The following is an 18,980-nucleotide window of genomic DNA, read 5'->3' as shown; positions in this document are numbered from 1 at the left end:
AGCAATGGAGATTTGTAATCTGCAGATGCAGACAGCTGGCCACTGATGCTCTGTGGAAAAAAATGGGATGAAACGATGCTCAATCTCTTTCTCAATGAGATATTATCATCTTTATTATTATTATTTCCACCAAGTTGACACTTTATCTACCAAACTGATATTTCCAGAAAGGATTTCTTCATTGAAATGAATTCCTATCTTTTTCTACCACCTTCTGAGAATAAATGCATACCCCACAGAATGCATATTTGGAATTCTAAGGGGCTTTCTAGGTAAAATCTACTCTGCCATCTTTTAAAACATATGAGATCAGTTGCACAAATACATTCATGGCAAACTACTTGTCAAAGAAATACACATCAGGTTCCATAGATAATTTCTGAGTTTTTACTCCCATATTAGATGTCGTTGTAAATCACAGAAAGAGTCGAGGTGAAATAGCTTGAGCTATTGTTTTGCGTTGCGGGAAATGTAATTTTTTTTCTAATTCCAGCTTAATTGAAATTATTTACCTTGCAGGTAAATGTTTCAAAATACACGTAGATAGAAACATGTGCATTTTTCTCAGTCAGACAACTAAGCAAGATCTTTGGCCAGTTTTCTCAGGAAAAAACGTATTAACCTTCTGTGTTTCAGAGACTGATAACCCACGTCTGTCTACTCCCTCCTACTACTGACTGATTAAAGTCAAGGAGAAGAGGTTGAATGAGCCAGGAGGTTCCCAGGCCTTTCTTGGCTCCTGTTTCTGCTATGTTTGCAATTGAAGCTTTACCTACATGAAAGGGTGGCATCTATTTTATGTGGCATAGCCTAAAATTTCAGCAGCCAGTAAGCAAGATTCTCCTCCTGTTATGGACAAGGTCAGCTCTGCAGATCCAGACTTAAGTGATATTAGACAGAAAGAAGCAAACCAAAAATTTCAATGCAATTAAAGACCCCAAATCCAAATGGCTGATTTTGATCAACATGTACCCTTTTCCTCATGCTAATTCATTGGTTCACTTATTGGATTTCAAAATTGTACCCTATGCCCTCCAGCTTCAGCAAACAAAGACATAATTTAAAATACTGAGACACAAATGGGCTATTTATTACTGTGTAAAAGAGCCATTATTACAGTGACTTTTTTTTCCTCCAGGAAACTAGCTCTTTTCAAGTTATTTACCCTGTTGTCAATTATTACCATCAGTAATAATGATAATGATAATCATTAAGAGCTAGCAATGTGTTGGGGAATGAATAGAGCACAGAGCCAGGCATGGTTCCAACCTAGTGAGACAATGGTGATTTTGTTTCACCCCAGATTTCACAAAGTAAGGATGGCAGATAGCAGACAGTCCTTACTCATTATCCCCCCTCATCTTTTTAATCTCAAAGCTCCCTGTTTGCAAGTCCTTGGGCATGCAGAGGGTGTGAATTCACAGTCGCCCTCTTCTGCATGACCTGGCACATACCTCAGCCTGTGCAGCTCCTCGGGCTGGCACTAACTGCCAGATTCCCCTCAGCTGAAAGGGACTGGATGCTAGTCCCACTGGATGTGCTATTAGTGGAATCTGTTATCGAGTCACAAGAAAAGATGCCGGTCTGGCACTATTTTGCAAACTGGAAATACATGGGGGAAACACAGACACCCCATCTGACGATGAATAGCTAAGCTGTGAAACCAAGCGAGTGGGCACCTACTTGAAATGAGTCTGTCAATAGTGATTGCATGGTGTGAGAGGAGCGTGATGTATTCGTCTGTCGGCCTAGTTGCATGCATGTGCTTCCTCCAGCTTCATAGATGCATGCGTATGTGTAGAACAGAGTCGATAATAACTGAATGTCTTGGGAAGTATCTTGCTTGGATTAATGTGTTCTGATAACATTCTGAACATAAATCTAAGTGAAACATTAGGGCAAGAGTAGAAATTATATAATAGCTCTTTTCTAAGGAATAATCTTTTGGGAATAATTTATCTCACTGCTTTCATGGATGCTTAGAATGAAACGGATCATTTTTTATTTACTTTTATTTATTTTTGACTGTGTGGGTCTTAGTTGTAGCTTTCAGGCTCCAGAGTGTGGGCTCAGTAGTTGTGGCACACAGGCTAAGTTGCTCAGTGGCATGTGGAGTTTTCCTGGACCAGGGATTGAACCCATGCCCCCTGCATTGGCAGGCAGATTCTTATCCACTGCACCACCAGGGAAGTCCCAGGTAATTTATTTTTATCATAGAATTTGACATAATACAAACGTAAAGGCACATCCCTTCCCACAAGGTCAATGCTTTTCATTCCAAGATTCTGAAGCTTTATGCTAAACATGAGGAACGTGACTACAAAGGAAAAGCAGTAGCACCCCTTGCTGTCCCGTACCCTCTTGTTGACTCAGGGGTCCCCAAGACAGGGTTGGAAAGAAAACCACGTAACATTAGCAGAGGAGAACAGTGGGGGAATTGTTCCCTGATTGATAACATTTCTGTTTCATGGCCCCGTTTCCTATTTATCCTATTTTTTTTCCATCTAGAGACTATCAGCTAATCACAGAGGATCAGAAAGTGTCTCCACATATATGTGTATGTGTGTATGCATACACACAAACCCCTTAAATATAGGTTTTTCTGAAAACCACATGTAGAGATCATTTAACAAGGAAGGAAGATGAATGTTCATCCGGTTAGCCCTCTTAACCTGGTCATTCAATTCTCAAAACCTTTCTCTTCATAAGCAGTAGATAGAGACACAGAAGCACTATGCATACATAAAAACGCTACATGTGGACACAGGACACAGCGTACATGTGTCAGCTACAAAGTGCCACTTGCCATCGACCTCCACAAGGATCAAATCATGAGCTACTGCAGCTGCTGACTGTCAACAATCCCTGAAAGGAGTTTGGGGTAGAGAACAGAAATGAGGCACTCCGTGTTCTGGGAGAAACTGGCAGGACGGGACTTCAATAGTTAGATATTTTCAGGAGATGATTTTATAAGCCCAATTCTTGTATCTCCTCATACCTGGAAAAGCACTAAAATCCTCCATGGTGACATCTGCTCCTTGTGACTAGCAGTAACCCTCACCAGACTAGCAGAAACCTTCTGCAAAAAATACGTGTCTGATTGCATGTACTCCCCCTTCACCAAAATCACATATATACTGTCCTTCCCTCTACTTCTTTGGAGCAGCTTCTCAGAACTCTCTGAGATGCTGTCTCCAGGCTATAGTCCGCATTTTACCTTAATTTGTAACTCTCACGTTCTGCTTTTTTTTTTTTTCCAGTTGGCACATGATAGAGTTCAACTTTAGCTCTTGGAAATACACATATTATTGTGAGATCCAAATACAGCCTTGCCTTTTGTATAATTATCCTAGCAGGAGTTATCTGCCTGTATCGAAGGGTGAAATTTGGTCTAAGCTAATTAAATTTGTTTTCCTTTTATCATTTACATATGTAGAGTGGTATTCCCAAAATACATTTATTGTATTTTAAGAAAGATTTTTTTTTTTACATACAGTTATAAGTTGAAAGTGCTATAGGAAAGGACTTAATTGTCAATAATTATAATTTTTTTCTTCCTTGGGAGTTACAGACCTTTTTCAAATTATTTCTGATAAAGATTTTTTTTTTTTTTCGATTTTTTAGACGAAGGAGAAGGTGCAAGGAATACCAAGTTTTTATTTAAATGACCTGAGATTTGTGCCTTTAAACTTCCAATTAAAGAGCACAGTTTTGCTGCTGAAACTTCTGTAAACCTACCAGTTAAAAGCTTGTGTAGTTTGATGGCATGTCACCTCCAGCCTCTGATTAGTAAATTGCAGGCCATGCTAAAACACTTAAGCAATGCTACTACTTGCCTCAATTTGGAGAACTAGATCATTACAGTTTAGTAATTTAGATAAATCCTGCAGTCTATACTCCTTCCCCTTGTTGAGATCTGTACAGTAGCCACTCAGGGCCAAACTACACACTACATTTTCCTTATAAGAAAATGCCAAAGAAATGTGTGTTGATGGAATTTATGAGGGGCTCATGGCATTCACTATCTGAAATTACCTTGTTCATCCTCTCATGTATGAGTTGTCTCCTCCTGCGAAATGGAAGCTCCTTAAGACTTCGTCTTCTTGAGCCCTATTATGTCTTCAAATCACCGAATGGAGCTTAACAAATATTTGTTGAATGGATAGATTCATTCACCCATCCACTTCCCAAGTATTATAGATGAGAAAAATGAAACCTCTGCCTTTGAGAGATTCAGTCTTTCAGAGACACAAACACCAAATGACTACAATACAAGTACACGAGCCTTGGGGAGGGCAGCAAACACTAAATATGACTTTTCAAAATAGAAGCTATGTATTACTTTCACATATCATATATGTACTACTATATGAACGTGGACATAGTCATTATGTTACCCACCACTGATTGTGCTGTGCTTAGTCATTCAGTTGTGTCCGACTGTGACCCCATGGATTGTAGCCTGCCAGGCAGAGTGCGTTGCCATGCCCTCCTCCAAGGGATCTTCCCAACCCATGGATCGAACCCAGGTCTCCCGCATTGCAGGTAGATTCTTTACCGTCTGAGCCACTGATTACTTATTCAATAGTCATTGGGTACTTGGCAATGCTGCCATCCTTACAATTTAGAATCAAGTCAGAGCATGAAGCTGGCAGTCCCAGGGCAGAGGCAGCTTAGAGTCAAAGGCAAGCCAGGGTAAAGCTGGGGCTGATGAGAGGCTCAGTAATCTAATCATCGGTTGAGGCAGGGAACTAGTATTGGAATATTTGAAAGTCAGGAGGGGGCAGAATTCAGTAATTTCTTTAGGTTCTCAGCTTTTGAATCAAATGGAAAGGCCATGATGTCTGGAGCTATTCAGGATGTCCATGAAGTCAGGAAGATTGACTAGGAGATAATTTATCCCTCTTCCCCTGGTTGTTTCCCAGTTTCAGGCTTCTACTTTTCAGGACAGAAGTTGGACTTGGCCCAGAGCCCTGACATCAGAATGTCTTCAAATGTTCTCACTCCATCCACCCCTGGCTTGAGGACCTGGAGGATCAGGGACACAGGACTGGAGGTCCTTTAGATAATGAGCCACCTGGTGCCAGGACAAATCATCTCTTCTATTTATTTATTATGTGCAAATTTAATTAAATTACATCTGTGACTTGAGTTGGACTCCAAATGATGACTCAGTGCACGGTTGATACAGTTGCTTTGTTGGTTAGCAGTTAATAATGGTAATAGTAGCTAATATTCATTGAGTGGTGATTATGTGCCAGGGCTCCCTTCTAGACACTTTCAACTGACTGATCAGTTTAACATTCAAAACCACCCTATAGCGTGGCTACTGTTAATATCCCATCTTACAGATGAGCAAACAGACCCAGAGAGGTTAAGCAGTTTGCCCCAAATCACACAACTCATAGATGGTAGGATGTGACAGGAAGCACCCACCTGGCTCCAGAACCAGCAAACCCCTAACCACTGAAAATTGCTACCATTTTTTGAACGCCAGCTAAGTGCCAGGGGCTTTATATTTAATTTTACCTCGTAAGTCTATTTCATACAGCAACACCGCAAGGTAAGCATTCTTTTTCTTATTTTTCAAAGATACCATGGATATCTTTTGGGATAGCTCCAAAAGTTCTGGAATCAGAGTGTGACCCCTGTCTGTCTGTCTGAAAAGCCTCTGCTCCATCCACTGCTCAGAGCTTCTTCTGTGATCTTCCTTTCCACTGACCTTGAATATTATCTTACCCAAGTCTTGTTTTGTCTATGCCTGTTTTATTTAGGCTTCCCTAGTCAACAATACGGAGCAAGGCAATGGCACCCCACTCCAGTACTCTTGCCTGGAAAATCCCATGGACGGAGGAGCCTGGTAGGCTACAGTCCATGGGGTCGTTAAGAGTCAGACACGACTGAGCGACTTCACTTTCACTTTTCACTTTCGTGCATTGGAGAAGGAAATGGCAACCCACTCCAGAGTTCTTGCCTGGAGAATCCCAGGGACGGCGGAGCCTGGTGGGCTGCCGTCTATGGGGTTGCACAGAGTCGAACACGACTGAAACAACTTAGCAGCAGCAGCAGCAGCGGTCAACAATAGCAACAACAAGTTTTAATTAAGTGTTCATAGGGAAGTCTTGTGTTCCCTTGTGAGAGCCATAATCTTTCACACTAATATACCACTGTATACATTTCCAGTAATATTCATTTACATGCCCTCGTTTGGTCATCATAACACCCCTGGCTTATAAAAGGTAGGCAGTATTGACTCTCACCTCTGGAATGAATAAGCCTCATGAGAGAGGGGGTAGGGAAGGGAGAGAGAAGAATGTGCCCAAGGGCTTGCACCTGGTCCTGCTCTATTTGGTTTACTTGCCTTCATTTCTAGTTTGTGTAAAATCCCAGAGCAAAGTTTGTTAGGTGGGAGAATCAGACTAACAAAAGGAAAGCTGGCTCCCATCTCAGAGACACCATATGATTTTCTACCATAGGTCTCCTACCTGCAATAAAAATATCTGAAAAGATCTCAGAGGAGGGCTTCCCTGTGGTTGAGAATCCGCCTGCCAATGCAGGTCACAGGGGTTCAATTCCTGGTCCAGGAAGATCCCATATGCCGCAGAGTGGCTGCGCCTGTGTGCTGCAACTGCTGAGCCAGCGCTCTGGGGGCCACAAGCCACAACGACTGAAGCCTGTGTGCCTGGAGCCTGTGCTCCACACAAAGAGAAGTCGTCTTAATGAGAAGCTTGTGCACTGCAACTCAAGAGTGGCCCCCACTCACTACAGCTAGAGAAAGCCCCTGAGCAACAATGAAGACCCAGCAAAGTCATAAATAAGTAAAATTTTTAAAAAGATATCAAAGGGTTTTAGTTAAATACAGGGGACTGGTCACTTGTATTTACCATTACTCTTTGAAATTATATAAAAATGACAGAAAATATAAAAACAGAATGTTAACCCACAATAACAAAAATATTGAGAGAGAAAATGATCAATCTAGAAGGCCCAATATCTGAAGAGGAAGAGCCCTGGGAAGAGAGAATAGACAGAGGAGGATTACCAGAAAAATAATTCAAAATTTTTATCCACAAACGAAAGACATTTTCAGATTGAGATGATCAGTGGAATGCCCAGCTCAACAGATAAGAAAAGACCCACAGTGTTATGAAATTTCAGAATGCTAGGCATAAAGAGAAGATCCAAAAAGCATCCAGAGGAAAAAACAGGAGACATAAAAAGACTGAGAAGCAAATGGAATGGCAATTCTCAACAGTAGCATTGAAAACTAGAATAGAACAATGCCTTTAAGCAGTCTAGGGAAGGAGGAAAAAAATTCTGGGGAAAATTATTTATTAAAAATTATACTTGAATTTCAATTTCATCCAAATCACCAATCAAGTAGGAGGTTAGAATGAAGATGCTCTCAGGTATGCATTTCAAAATTACTCACTGCCAATATGTCCTTTCTCAAGAAGCTACTAGAAAATGTGCTTTGCCAAAACAAGGAAATAAAGCAAGAAAGAAGAATGAGGAAGGAGAAGGTCCATATTCACAAAGTGAATGGAATCCCCAGGAGGATGATGATTGATAGAACTATTCAGGAAGACACCTGTGTATCAGACCAGGGAGCAACCAGGGAACACGAGGAAACAGAAGGTACCAGGAGCATGTCTCAAAAACAAAGATGAAATTGATGGACAAAAAGGTGTCTGGCTGCCCTGAGATGCAAGTTACCTTAAATTAAAAGCTGGGGAATAAATTAGGGACGTGCAAAACTAAGCAAAGAAAAAAGAATTCAGTAAGATTTTAAAATACACACACACACACACACACACACACACATATATATATATATAAAACTACAATATACTACATAACCCAGCTTTGAATCACATTAACCCTGAATATTTCTTGGAGAGACTATTGCTGAAGCTGAAGCTCCAGTACTTTGGCCACCTGATGCAAAGACAAGAATCATTGAAAAAGACCCTGATGCTGGGAAAAATTGAGGGCAGGAAGTGAAGCGAGTAACAGAGGATGAGCTGGTTGGATGGCATCACTGACTCAATGGACATGAGTTTGAGCAGACTCCAGGAGACAGTGAAGGACAGGGAAGCCTGGTATGCTGCAATCCATGGTGTTGCAAAGAGTTGGACATGACTTGGTGACTGAACAACAAAAACAACTCATTATTGACCAGAGATGTATTAATTTGTCTTTTGTTACCCAAAAGTTATTGACTGGAGACATGTCAATTTTGCTTAGATAATAAATCACCAGCCACAGGCATCAGTTTCTGCAAAAATCCTCTGGTCAATAATGTGTTAACATAATAATATTACTATAAATCTTGAGTACTGAGTGAATAAAATTATGACATAATTGTACTATAAGAATGGATAAAAAGACCTGGGAGTGATATAGGCATAAACTTCTAAGAGAGGTAAACTTCCATTTTCCATAGTAAAATAAATAGATACTATACACGACAAGGGGGCTTCTCTGGTGGCTCAGCGGTAAAGAATCCACCTGCAGTACAGGAGATGCAGGTTTTATCCCTGAGACAAGAAGATCCCCTGGAGAAGGAAACAGCAACCCACTCCAGTATCCTTGCCTGGAAAAACCCATGGACAGAGGAGCCCGGTGGGCTACAGTCCATGGGATCATAAGTGTTGGACACAACCTAGTGACTAAACAACAACAGTAAATGTAAAACAAGAAAATAATTAGCAGCACAACACTGCTTTTGTCTGAAAATGAAGGTAAATGTTAGGAGAAACAGAAAGGAGAAGTGAAAATAGTCGCCTCTAGAAAATAGAAATCAAGAGAAGGAAGATGGCACAGATAGTTTTTTAGAGATTATGACAGAAATGTTTCTGTCATCCTTCTCTTTTTACTTGGTAATAGAATTCCAATTTTACTCAGGGGAGCAATATGCCAAGATAAAATATCAGATTCTTCTGTACGCCTGCAACTAGATGTAGCAATATGGACTTCATGCTGGCCAGTGAGATGTAAGCAGAAGTTGTTGGTTCTTTCCCCTTTTCTTTGTTCTACTTCCTGGACTGCAGACATGAAAATGGCTGGAGGTTACTGTCACTAAGGACAGAGAAGCATAAAGCTAGAAGGAGCTGATGCTCCTGATAACATTGGGAGCTGCCAAACAAGGCCTGGACTAGCTAGCACTAAATAGCTTATACTATGAAAAAAAAAAAAAGCCTTATAAATTTAAAATACTACCATTTGGAAGTTTCTGTTAAAAGCAGCTGAATCTAATTCTGAGCAATCTATATACTAAAAGTATGTAGCTGGCTTATTAAACTGTGTATGGGTACCTTGTACAGAAATTAAAATTGAAAGAAGGGATGCTCAGCCAATGCATAAAGAAAAGAATTGCCAAATACCCACTTTTGGAAAAGTTCTTTAGGACTCTGAATATCTACTGATGAATTATTTGTCTAAGATAAAAAATATACTGGATGAAACTTATGATAGATGAGACATTACAGGAAAAAAACAATTTGAAGATACAGTAACAGAAACTATCCTAATAAAAATGCACAGAGAAAAATGAAACTTAAAAAATGAAAAGACCCTCAGTAAGCTGGGGGATATCTTTAAGCAGCCTAATATCTATGAAATTGAGTCCCTGAAGAAGAGGGAGGAAGGAAGAGATGGATAAGAAAAAAACTGAAGAAGTAATGGCTGAAATTTTTCCATATCTGGTGAAACCTATATATCCTTTATTTTAAAATAAAATAAAATTTTATTAAATTTAAAAAATTTTATTAAATCGCTCAAATCCAGTGGTGAAAAGAAAATCTTAAAATCAGTGTCTGTGTGGTGGGGAGGGAAACATGCTAGGTACAAAAGAACAGTAAAGATCACAGCAGATTTCTTATCAGACACTATAGAAGTGAGAACACGTTGGAATAACATCTATAAAGTAAAAGGGAAAAACCAACAATTGTCAACCTAGAATTCTACCTTGAGACAAAAAATGAAATGAAAGCACACAACTCTTGCGATGCAGCAAAAGCAGACCTAAGAGGGAAGTTCATAGCAAAACAAGTTTACCTCAGGAAACAAGAAAACTCTCAAAGAACCTAACCTTATGTCTAAAGGAGCTAGAGAAAGAAGACCCAACAAAAACATGACTGGTCCCCAGATTCATAATTTTGGAGTTTCTCTTCTCTAATGCAGAATCTCTTTTGTCCATGCAGGGTGACATCTGGCTATCACACTGCCCTGAATTGGGAGAATGGGATGCGAGGGACTCATACGGTTATCATGACTGTACCATACATATGCTCATTTTCCTGTGGAGCTCTCTACTGAGCCACCCATGCCAGAAAGCTGTTGGTCATCCAATGCCCATGGCAATGTACTTATAATTTCAATGTCTGTAGCTGGAATGACTGAGAGAGTGATTGCTTATTAACAGCGGGAAAAACAAAAAGGTTCAGGGATGGAACATACGTTCAGGTTGGAAGATGCTGAGATTGTGGACGTGTTGATTTCAAGGTGCTGGCAGGGCATCCAGGTGGAGATTTCTAGCAGTCAGTTGGAAATACCACTGTACATGACAGATTGCTGCTCTTGGTTACAGAAATGAAAGCTCAAGAGCTTTTCTGAAAAGTTTAAGCTGTGGTTTGACAGGAATCATACTGTTTCTAAGAGTGAAAACACTCAGGAGCTTTCATCTGTGGAGGACAGACCACAGGGAGGAAGGGAAAGAGAGAATCGAGCAGGCGGGGTCATGGTGTTTGGAGAATGCTTCTCTGGCCAGTGAAAGGACAGGCAGCACCAGTCACAGTTTTTGTGGTAGATCTTTACTAGCAGTTCTTCACAACATGACTTCTTTCTCCTTCTCTGCCTGACAAAATCTCTTCCCTCTCTCCCTATTCCATGTCTTACCCTATTTTTCCAGCCTGGAGCCCTCTGTGGGAGAAGGCCTCGTGGAAGACAACGGTCTGGCTGTAGAATCTTCACTCTGCTTCATTAGGAAGGCAGATAGTAAGGAAGAGGTTAGCAGGAAAAGTCTTGAGGCTCTGGCTGCCCTTTTTGATTTGTGCATTAATGCTGTGCAGTTGACAGCCTGCCTGTGAGAGGCTGAAGAGATGTGTGTTCTGCATGTCTGAAATTTATTCCTTTCGCTCTGGAAGATGGGACACCACATAATGGCCATGAAGAAGTAATTTTGATCCTGCAACGATCTTGGCACCAGTTTCAGAAAGACATATGGACATAATCTTTGGGATATTTGTAGAACCTTCCTTGAGGACTGTCTTTGCCGGCTTGGGTTCACTTCAAGACCTATGGCACTCACTTTAGCTTGAGTCTGTTTCTACTTAAGAGATAAAAAGCTAAATTGTATTCCATTGAAAGAACTAAAAATATTAATGTAAGAGCAAGTCATCATTATGACACATATCAATTTCTCACCTCTGAGGCGGTGCACAGAAGCAGGGCCCTGGATAATAACCCAGCCATGACTAGGGAAAAAGAGGTCTGGTGGATCTTAGTACACACTGTGAAAATATGAGTTTTCACCATGCGGGGAGCCAGCATCTTCGGCTATAAACTTACAGAGAGGTGACAAACAAAAAAGTCTTCCCAGGAATGAAAACGTGCTTAAATGTTATTCTGTAACAAGCTATTCTGAATCTAGGACCCTACATATCAGGTATATTTAAGGTATATTTATTTATATATTATATTAATATAATTTATATTAATTTATAATATATAATTATATTAATATAATTATATTAATATAATATAATTCCAGTGAGAAATAAATATAATTTCTCACTGGAACAGATTTCAATCTATATACATTTTTATTTTAAAATAGATGAGATAGCACAATAAATCCAGCTTATTTTCCCATAAATTTCTGTGTGCGTTTAGGAAGTAACCACTTACTCAATTTAAACTTCATTTGTAGCCTTCATTTAATACTAGTCCTTTTTTTCCTTGATAAGTCTAATGCGGTGATAGAAAAAACTCAGAAATATCAAAGCTCAGCCCTCTGGAAAATGACTGCGCCTGTCCCAAAAGTCACCCCTTAAAACCAGCTCCCAGAAGAATGCCAGTTAAGAGGTCTGCCGGGAGCCAATTTTTATTCATTTACTAGTGTTTTGTGAATCCCCTTTGAGAAAACTCTTCAGAGTTGCACTACTGGGAAAAAGAAAAAGAGACAAACTGTAGAGACAGACATTCCCTGGGGTATGAGGTCTTCTTTGCTCCATGGTTTTCCCCCAAGGAAACACTCAGAATCACCTTGCCAAAAACAATTGACTTGGCTGATGGCGAGTTTTAAAGGACAGATTTGGTTTTTTTTGTCTCAGTGGTCACTACACTATCAAGATCTAAGTAAATGACTATTCTTTGAACCTTGGCTGAGAAAAATGAGTGACCACAAACTCTCCTGTATTCCTTCTCATCATGGTTATACACGAAGTCAGCCTTATAGAATCTGATGATAGATCCAGAGAATTATAGATCTTAAAAAGTCTCAAGAGGTCACCTGGTCCAGCCTCCTGATGCTCAAGGTTAGTGAATAGCACATTGCAGGGATGCTGGGACACCAGCTGGCTATCAGGACCTTAGATGATGTTTGGGAATGCACAGACAAAATTCCCCTGCCCACATCTGAGAAAGAATGGAGGGATATGTGTTCAAAATGTCTATAGCTTTCTTTTTGTGGCTGGAAACAAGACGGCCAATGTGTTCTTAGTTTTATCCAAGTAGGACAAACTTGTTTTCTTAGTTCTGGTCCAAACAAATAAAGCAGGAAAGAGCTCTGATTGATCTTGCTTGAGTCAGATCCTTCCTTCAGGACCCAAGAAACCATGGCTCTGTGTGTGTGTGTGTGTGTGTGTGTGTGTGTGTGTGTGTGTGCATGCAGGTGCTCATGTGTGTATGTACACAATAACCCTGGCTTGATGGGCATGTAACTTGTACAGTGGTATAGGGACCTCTGCTTAGAAAGATCTCATGCTTGGCTTAATGTTTTGCTATTGCCACCTAGAAATCCTCAGTAATATTTAGACAGTGGATTCTGAATTTTAATTTTGCACTGGACCCCATCAATTACGTATCCAACTGTAGCCTGGAGTCCTGGCTCAACTTGGAAATCCTGAACAAGGTCACATGGATGGTGTGGGTGCAGAAGAGGAAATAATTCCTAGGATCAGTGGGTAGATGGTGGCCCGTACAGCTAGCATAGTTCCAAGAACTGAAAGGACAGGAATCATGAAAGACATGGTCCTTGCCCTCAAAAATCTCAGTCTAGTAAGACAGATTCTCTTTTTGAAAAGTTGTTTCTGCAGTATCCACATAGCCAAATGAATATATTTATCTTGGATGCTAATGGGAACAGCTAACTGCTGTAGGAAAGTGGAGGCGTCTCAAGAAATTAAAATAGAACTACCATATGATCCAGTAATTCCACTTCTGGGTACATATCCAAAGGAAACAAAATTGCTATCTTGAAAAGATATCTGTACTATGTCTATTGCAGCACACAATAGCCAATGTATAGAAACAACCTAAGTGTGTATGTGTGGGTATACATACCCACACATACACACACACACATATATATAGAGAGAGATTTTATATATGAATAATACTAGATGGAATATTATTAGTTTTTAAAAAGAAGAAAATCCTATCATTTGTGACAATATGGGTGAAACTGAAGGGCACTGTGCTAAGTGAAATAAGCCAGATAGAGAAAGAGAAATACCGCATGGCATCACTTATGTGTGGAATCTTAAAAAAAGAAGAAGAAGGTTGAACTTAGAAACAAAGACTAAAGAGGTGGTTGTCAAGGTCGTTGGGGGTGGAGAAAATAGAAGAAGTAGGGAAAAGGGTACAAACTTTCAGTTATAAGATGAATAAAGTCTGAGGATCTAATGCGTAGCCTAGATACTCTAGTTGACAACACTGTTCTGTGTAATTAAAACCTGCTAAGAGTGTAGAGAAGGCAATGGCACCCCACTCCAGTACGCTTGCCTGGAAAATCCCATGGACGGAGGGGCCTGGTGGGCTCCAGCATTGCAAGCAGACGATTTTACTGTCTGAACCACCAGGGAAGCTCCCCATTTGGAGCTATCCCATCTGGTAATTTACTAGGAGCTTTCCCATCTGGTAATTCTCTAGTTGGGAATTTTCAGCTCATCTCCTTCTGCCAGGGGACAAGGAGGCAGAGGCAGGCAGTGACTCCTTTGGGGAGGCAGAATGTCAAGAGGTTTCACAGGTCTGCACTTCATTTCCTCTTCCTGAAAGCAGAGCAGTTATACCTGAGTAATGCCTGCCCTCTGGTTTATCCTGGGAAGATGAAGTTTGTGCTTCCAGAAGGGGAGCCCCGAGCATGAATTAGATATCTCCTGGGAAGTGCACTGAGCATCATGATGTGCAACCTACATAATAAGGACATCCTTCCCTGACTTGAATGGAAACCCAGGGTCTCCTCCCCGACTCAGGAGGGATGGAGTGGGTCTTTGGTCTGTTCTCCCTGAATAGCTCTTGCTTTAACCTTCTGTTGAGAGAGTGCCGGAAGCTTCGCTAGGAACAGGGGACCTGAGTACCCCTTTCTTAACATACCCTCTCCCCACTTCACGCACTCCTGCTGAAAGATGCTCATCCAAATAAATTTTAATCTTTAGAGTTGCTCCTTAAAGAAAAAAAAAAAAGAAGAAGAAGGTTGAACTTAGAAACAAAGACTAAAGAGGTGGTTGTCAAGGTCGTTGGGGGTGGAGAAAATAGAAGAAGTAGGGAAAAGGGTACAAACTTTCAGTTATAAGATGAATAAAGTCTGAGGATCTAATGCGTAGCCTAGATACTCTAGTTGACAACACTGTTCCGTGTAATTAAAACCTGCTAAGAGTGTAGAGAAGGCAATGGCACCCCACTCCAGTACGCTTGCCTGGAAAATCCCATGGACAGAGGGGCCTGGTGGGCTCCAGTCCATGGGGTCGCTAAGAGTCGGACACGACTGAGAGACTTCACTTTCACTTTTCCCTTTCTTGCACTGGAGAAGGAAATGGCAACCCACTCCAGTATTCTTGCCTGGAGAATCCCAGGAACGGCGGAGCCTGGTGGGCTGACGTCTGTGGGGTCGCACAGAGTCGGACACGACTGAAGCGACTTAGCAGCAGCAGCAGCAGCAAGTGTAGAACTTAAATGTTCTCACCCCTCCAAAAAAAAGGGTAAATATGTGAGATGATACATATGTTGATAAACTCAGTTACAAGAATTTGTCCACAACGTATCTGTACACCAAATCAGCGTTTGTGTGTGTGTGCTTGTGTGTATGTGTGTGCTCGGTCACTCAGTTGTATCCGACTCTCTGTGACCCTCTGAGTTGTAGCCCACCACGCTTTTCTGTCCATGGAATTTTTCAGGCAAGAATACAGGGGTGGGTTTTCATTTCCTACTCCAAGGGATCTTTCCGGCCAAGGGCTCAAACCTTCATCTTTTGAATTGGCAGACGGATTCTTTACCACTGAGCCACTTGGGAATCATCACATTGTACCCTTTAAATATCTTATAATTTTACTTGTCAGTTATACCTCAATAAAGCTAAAAAAATATAAGTAAAGAAAATATATGGAGAATGTCCATCTTTGCATTCAACATCACAAAGAATAATTTTTATAAAACTGTAAGCTGGTCTGTGATTACAGATGGAAGTAAGAGTCTCTTGTATAACAAGTGATACCATTCTAGCAACAGTCACTATTATAGTATGTTAAAAATATTTTCTCTACCAAATATATATGCACCCTAGTGTTCAAGGCTATGGTTTTTCCAGTGGTCATGTATGGAAGCGAGAGTTGGACGGTGAAGAAAGCTGAGGGCCAAAGAATTGATGCTTTGGAACTGTGGTGTTGGAGAAGACTCTTGAGAGTCCCTTGGAGTGCAAGGAGATCCAACCAGTCCATCCTAAAGGAGATCAGTCCTGGGTGTTCATTGGAAGGACTGATGTTGAAGCTGAAACTCCAATATTTTGGCCACCTCATGCGAAGAATTGACTCATTGGAAAAGACCCTAATGTTGGGAAGGATTGGGGGCAGGAGGAGAAGGGGATGACAGAGGATGAGATGGTTAGATGGCATCACCGACTCGATGGACATGGGTTTGGGTAAACTCCGGGAGGTGGTGATGGATGGGGAGGCCTGGCCTGCTGCGATTCACGGGGTCGCAAACAGTCAGACACGACTGAGCAACTGAACTGGACTGAACTGAACTAGTGTTCATAGCAGTAATATTATATTTATAGTAGCAGAGACATGGAAGCAACCTAGATGTCCATTAACAAATGAATAGATAAAGAAGATGTGGTAGGTGTATTTATATGCAGTGAAATACTACTTAGCCATAAAAAAGAATGAAATAGTATCATTTGCAGCTAGACATAGACCTAAAGATTATCATGCTAAGTGAAGTAAGTCAGAAAAAAGACAAATATCATATGATATAACTCATATGTGGAGTGATACATGATACAAAAGTAGAAAAATGATGCAAATCACATCAAAATAAACTTATTTATGAGACAGAAACAGTCTCACAGACATAGATAACAAACTTACAGTTACCAAAGGGGATGGGGCATGGAGGGATAAATTAGGAGTTTGGGATTAGTGGGATTAGCAGATATACACTACTATATAGATAAACAACAAGGACTTAGTGTGTAGCACAAGGAACTATATTCAATATTTTGTAGTAAACTATAATGGAAAACAATCTGAAAAAAATTCTTTATACCAAGATTCATGAAGAATAGGGCAAAGTAAGACCTGGAATGGTGCCTGTTGCCTAGTAAGACTATAGATGAATGAAGTGAAAGTCACTCAGCTATGTCTGACTTTTTGCGACCCAATGGACTACACAGTCCATGGAACTCCCCAGGCCAGAATACTGGAATGGGTAGCTATTCCCTCCTCAAGGGGATCTTCCCAACCCAGGGACCGAACCTAGGTCTCCTGCATTGCAGGTGGATTCTTTACCATCTGAGCCACCAGGGAAGCCCAAGAATACTGGAATGGGTAGCCTATCCCTTCTTCAGCAGATCTTCCTGACCCAGTTCTGCACTGCAGGTGGATTCTTTACCAGCTGAGCTACCGGGGAACTTAGGTGGATATAAATAGGAGAAGGTGGTTGAACTGAAGAATAAAAGGAAGGAATGAAGGAAGGAGGGAGGTGATTTGGCCATGCTGTGGTTTTCAAGGTAGACAGGCTGTCCAGGAAGGTGATGGGTGGAAACCATAAAAATAAAATGCAAGCCATACCTAGAGCAATAAATTGTGTGAAATGTTAATTGGGTTTTACTGTCAGAACTCTTCCTTTCATTATTCTGTTTAACACCAAACATTAAAAATTTAATCAGAAAATTCCATCTGGCCAACAATTTTAATTTATGAAATTCCTTTTGCCTCTGTAAATTAAAAGCAATCCTCTGAGTGAATTGAGAATTCTAAGAGAGCCCCAAACAGCCCTGAACAAAGACTCTGGAGTGTCATTTCCTTTTATATTGTAACATCTTTGAGTCACTTGCAATCTATAAATAAACTTCTATTTTACAGGAATGCCTCTACAAAAAGCAGCAGCATGCTGGAATACAATACACAAGGCTATTTTTGAAAGTGTTATGATTTTTAAAAATTAATTATAGGCCCTAGATAACACAGAAGTTAGAACTTGGCTTACTACAAGTTTTATGTTGCTTAACAAGCCTTTACAACAATTCTTCTACATCTGTGCTTTATTTTAAGTGCACATCAATGTTACTTGAAGATTTCATTGATTATGGTTGTCCTCTTCTACAGCAGGAAAATTGGGATCACTGATATTCTGAAATCAGTAACCAATGCTGTTTACTTTTAAATACACACACACACACACACACACATATATATATATATATATATATATATATATACTTGGTGCTCCTGCTTTTAGATCTCTTTGGTTTCCCTCGGTGTAAAATAAGGAGCTGTCTGATACCAAAATGAATCTTTGATACAAAAGTTGTCCCCTTAAAAACATACAAGAGAACAGCAAGGAAATTTTTGAAGCAATGTTCATTATGGCAGGAAGGCATGTTCAGCTGTAAACTTAGCATTATTAAATAATGAAAACTTTTGGCCTAAATATATTCCTCCAATTGAACTCATTAATTGATTCCATATCAGAGGATAACAGAGAAGAGTTCTTGACATGGAGGTTACTTTGATGAAACCACATGCCTGGGAAACATTATAGTCTTTATCTTACATCAAAAGGCATAGACAGGGCTTCCCAAGTGGTCCAGAGGTTAAGAATCCACCTGCCAATGCAGAGGACATGGGTTCAATCCCTGGTCTGTGAAGATCCCACATGCCGAGGAACAACTAAGTTGTTGCACCTCCACTACTAAAGCCTACACCCTACAGCCTGCACTCTGCGACAACAGAAACCCCCGCTGTGAGAGGCCCACATACCACACCCGGAGAGTATCACCCGTCACAACTAGAGAAAGCCCACCACACCCAGAGAGTATCCACCGCCACAACTAGAGAAAGCTCACCACACCCAGAGAGTACCCCCCACCACAACTAGAGAAAGCCCACCACACCCAGAGAGTACCCCCCACCACAACTAGAGAAAGCCCACCACACCGAGAGGGTACCCCCACCAAAAGTAGGGAAAGCCCACCACACCCAGAGGGTACCCCCCGTCACAACTAGAGAAAGCCCACGATGCCCTGAGAGTACCCCCCGCCACAACTAGAGAAATCTGCGCTGAGCAACGAAGACCCGGCATGGTCAAAGGCAGACAAATACACCTTTTTTAAAAAAGACATAGATAGTGTAATATAGAAGTTGTAGAATTTGAAATTTTTAGACCTCAGAAAGTAAATGTTAACTGCTCTTTCAAGAAAAAGTATAGGAAGAAGTATAGTAAGTATAGAAGCTTAGAAGTATAGGAAGAAAGGTGAA

Source organism: Giraffa tippelskirchi, chromosome 11 (genome assembly GCF_054371585.1).
Source record: "Giraffa tippelskirchi isolate mGirTip1 chromosome 11, T2T-mGirTip1v1.2.pri, whole genome shotgun sequence".
Classification (NCBI taxonomy): domain Eukaryota; kingdom Metazoa; phylum Chordata; class Mammalia; order Artiodactyla; family Giraffidae; genus Giraffa; species Giraffa tippelskirchi.
Note: the sequence above shows the minus strand (reverse complement) of the source record.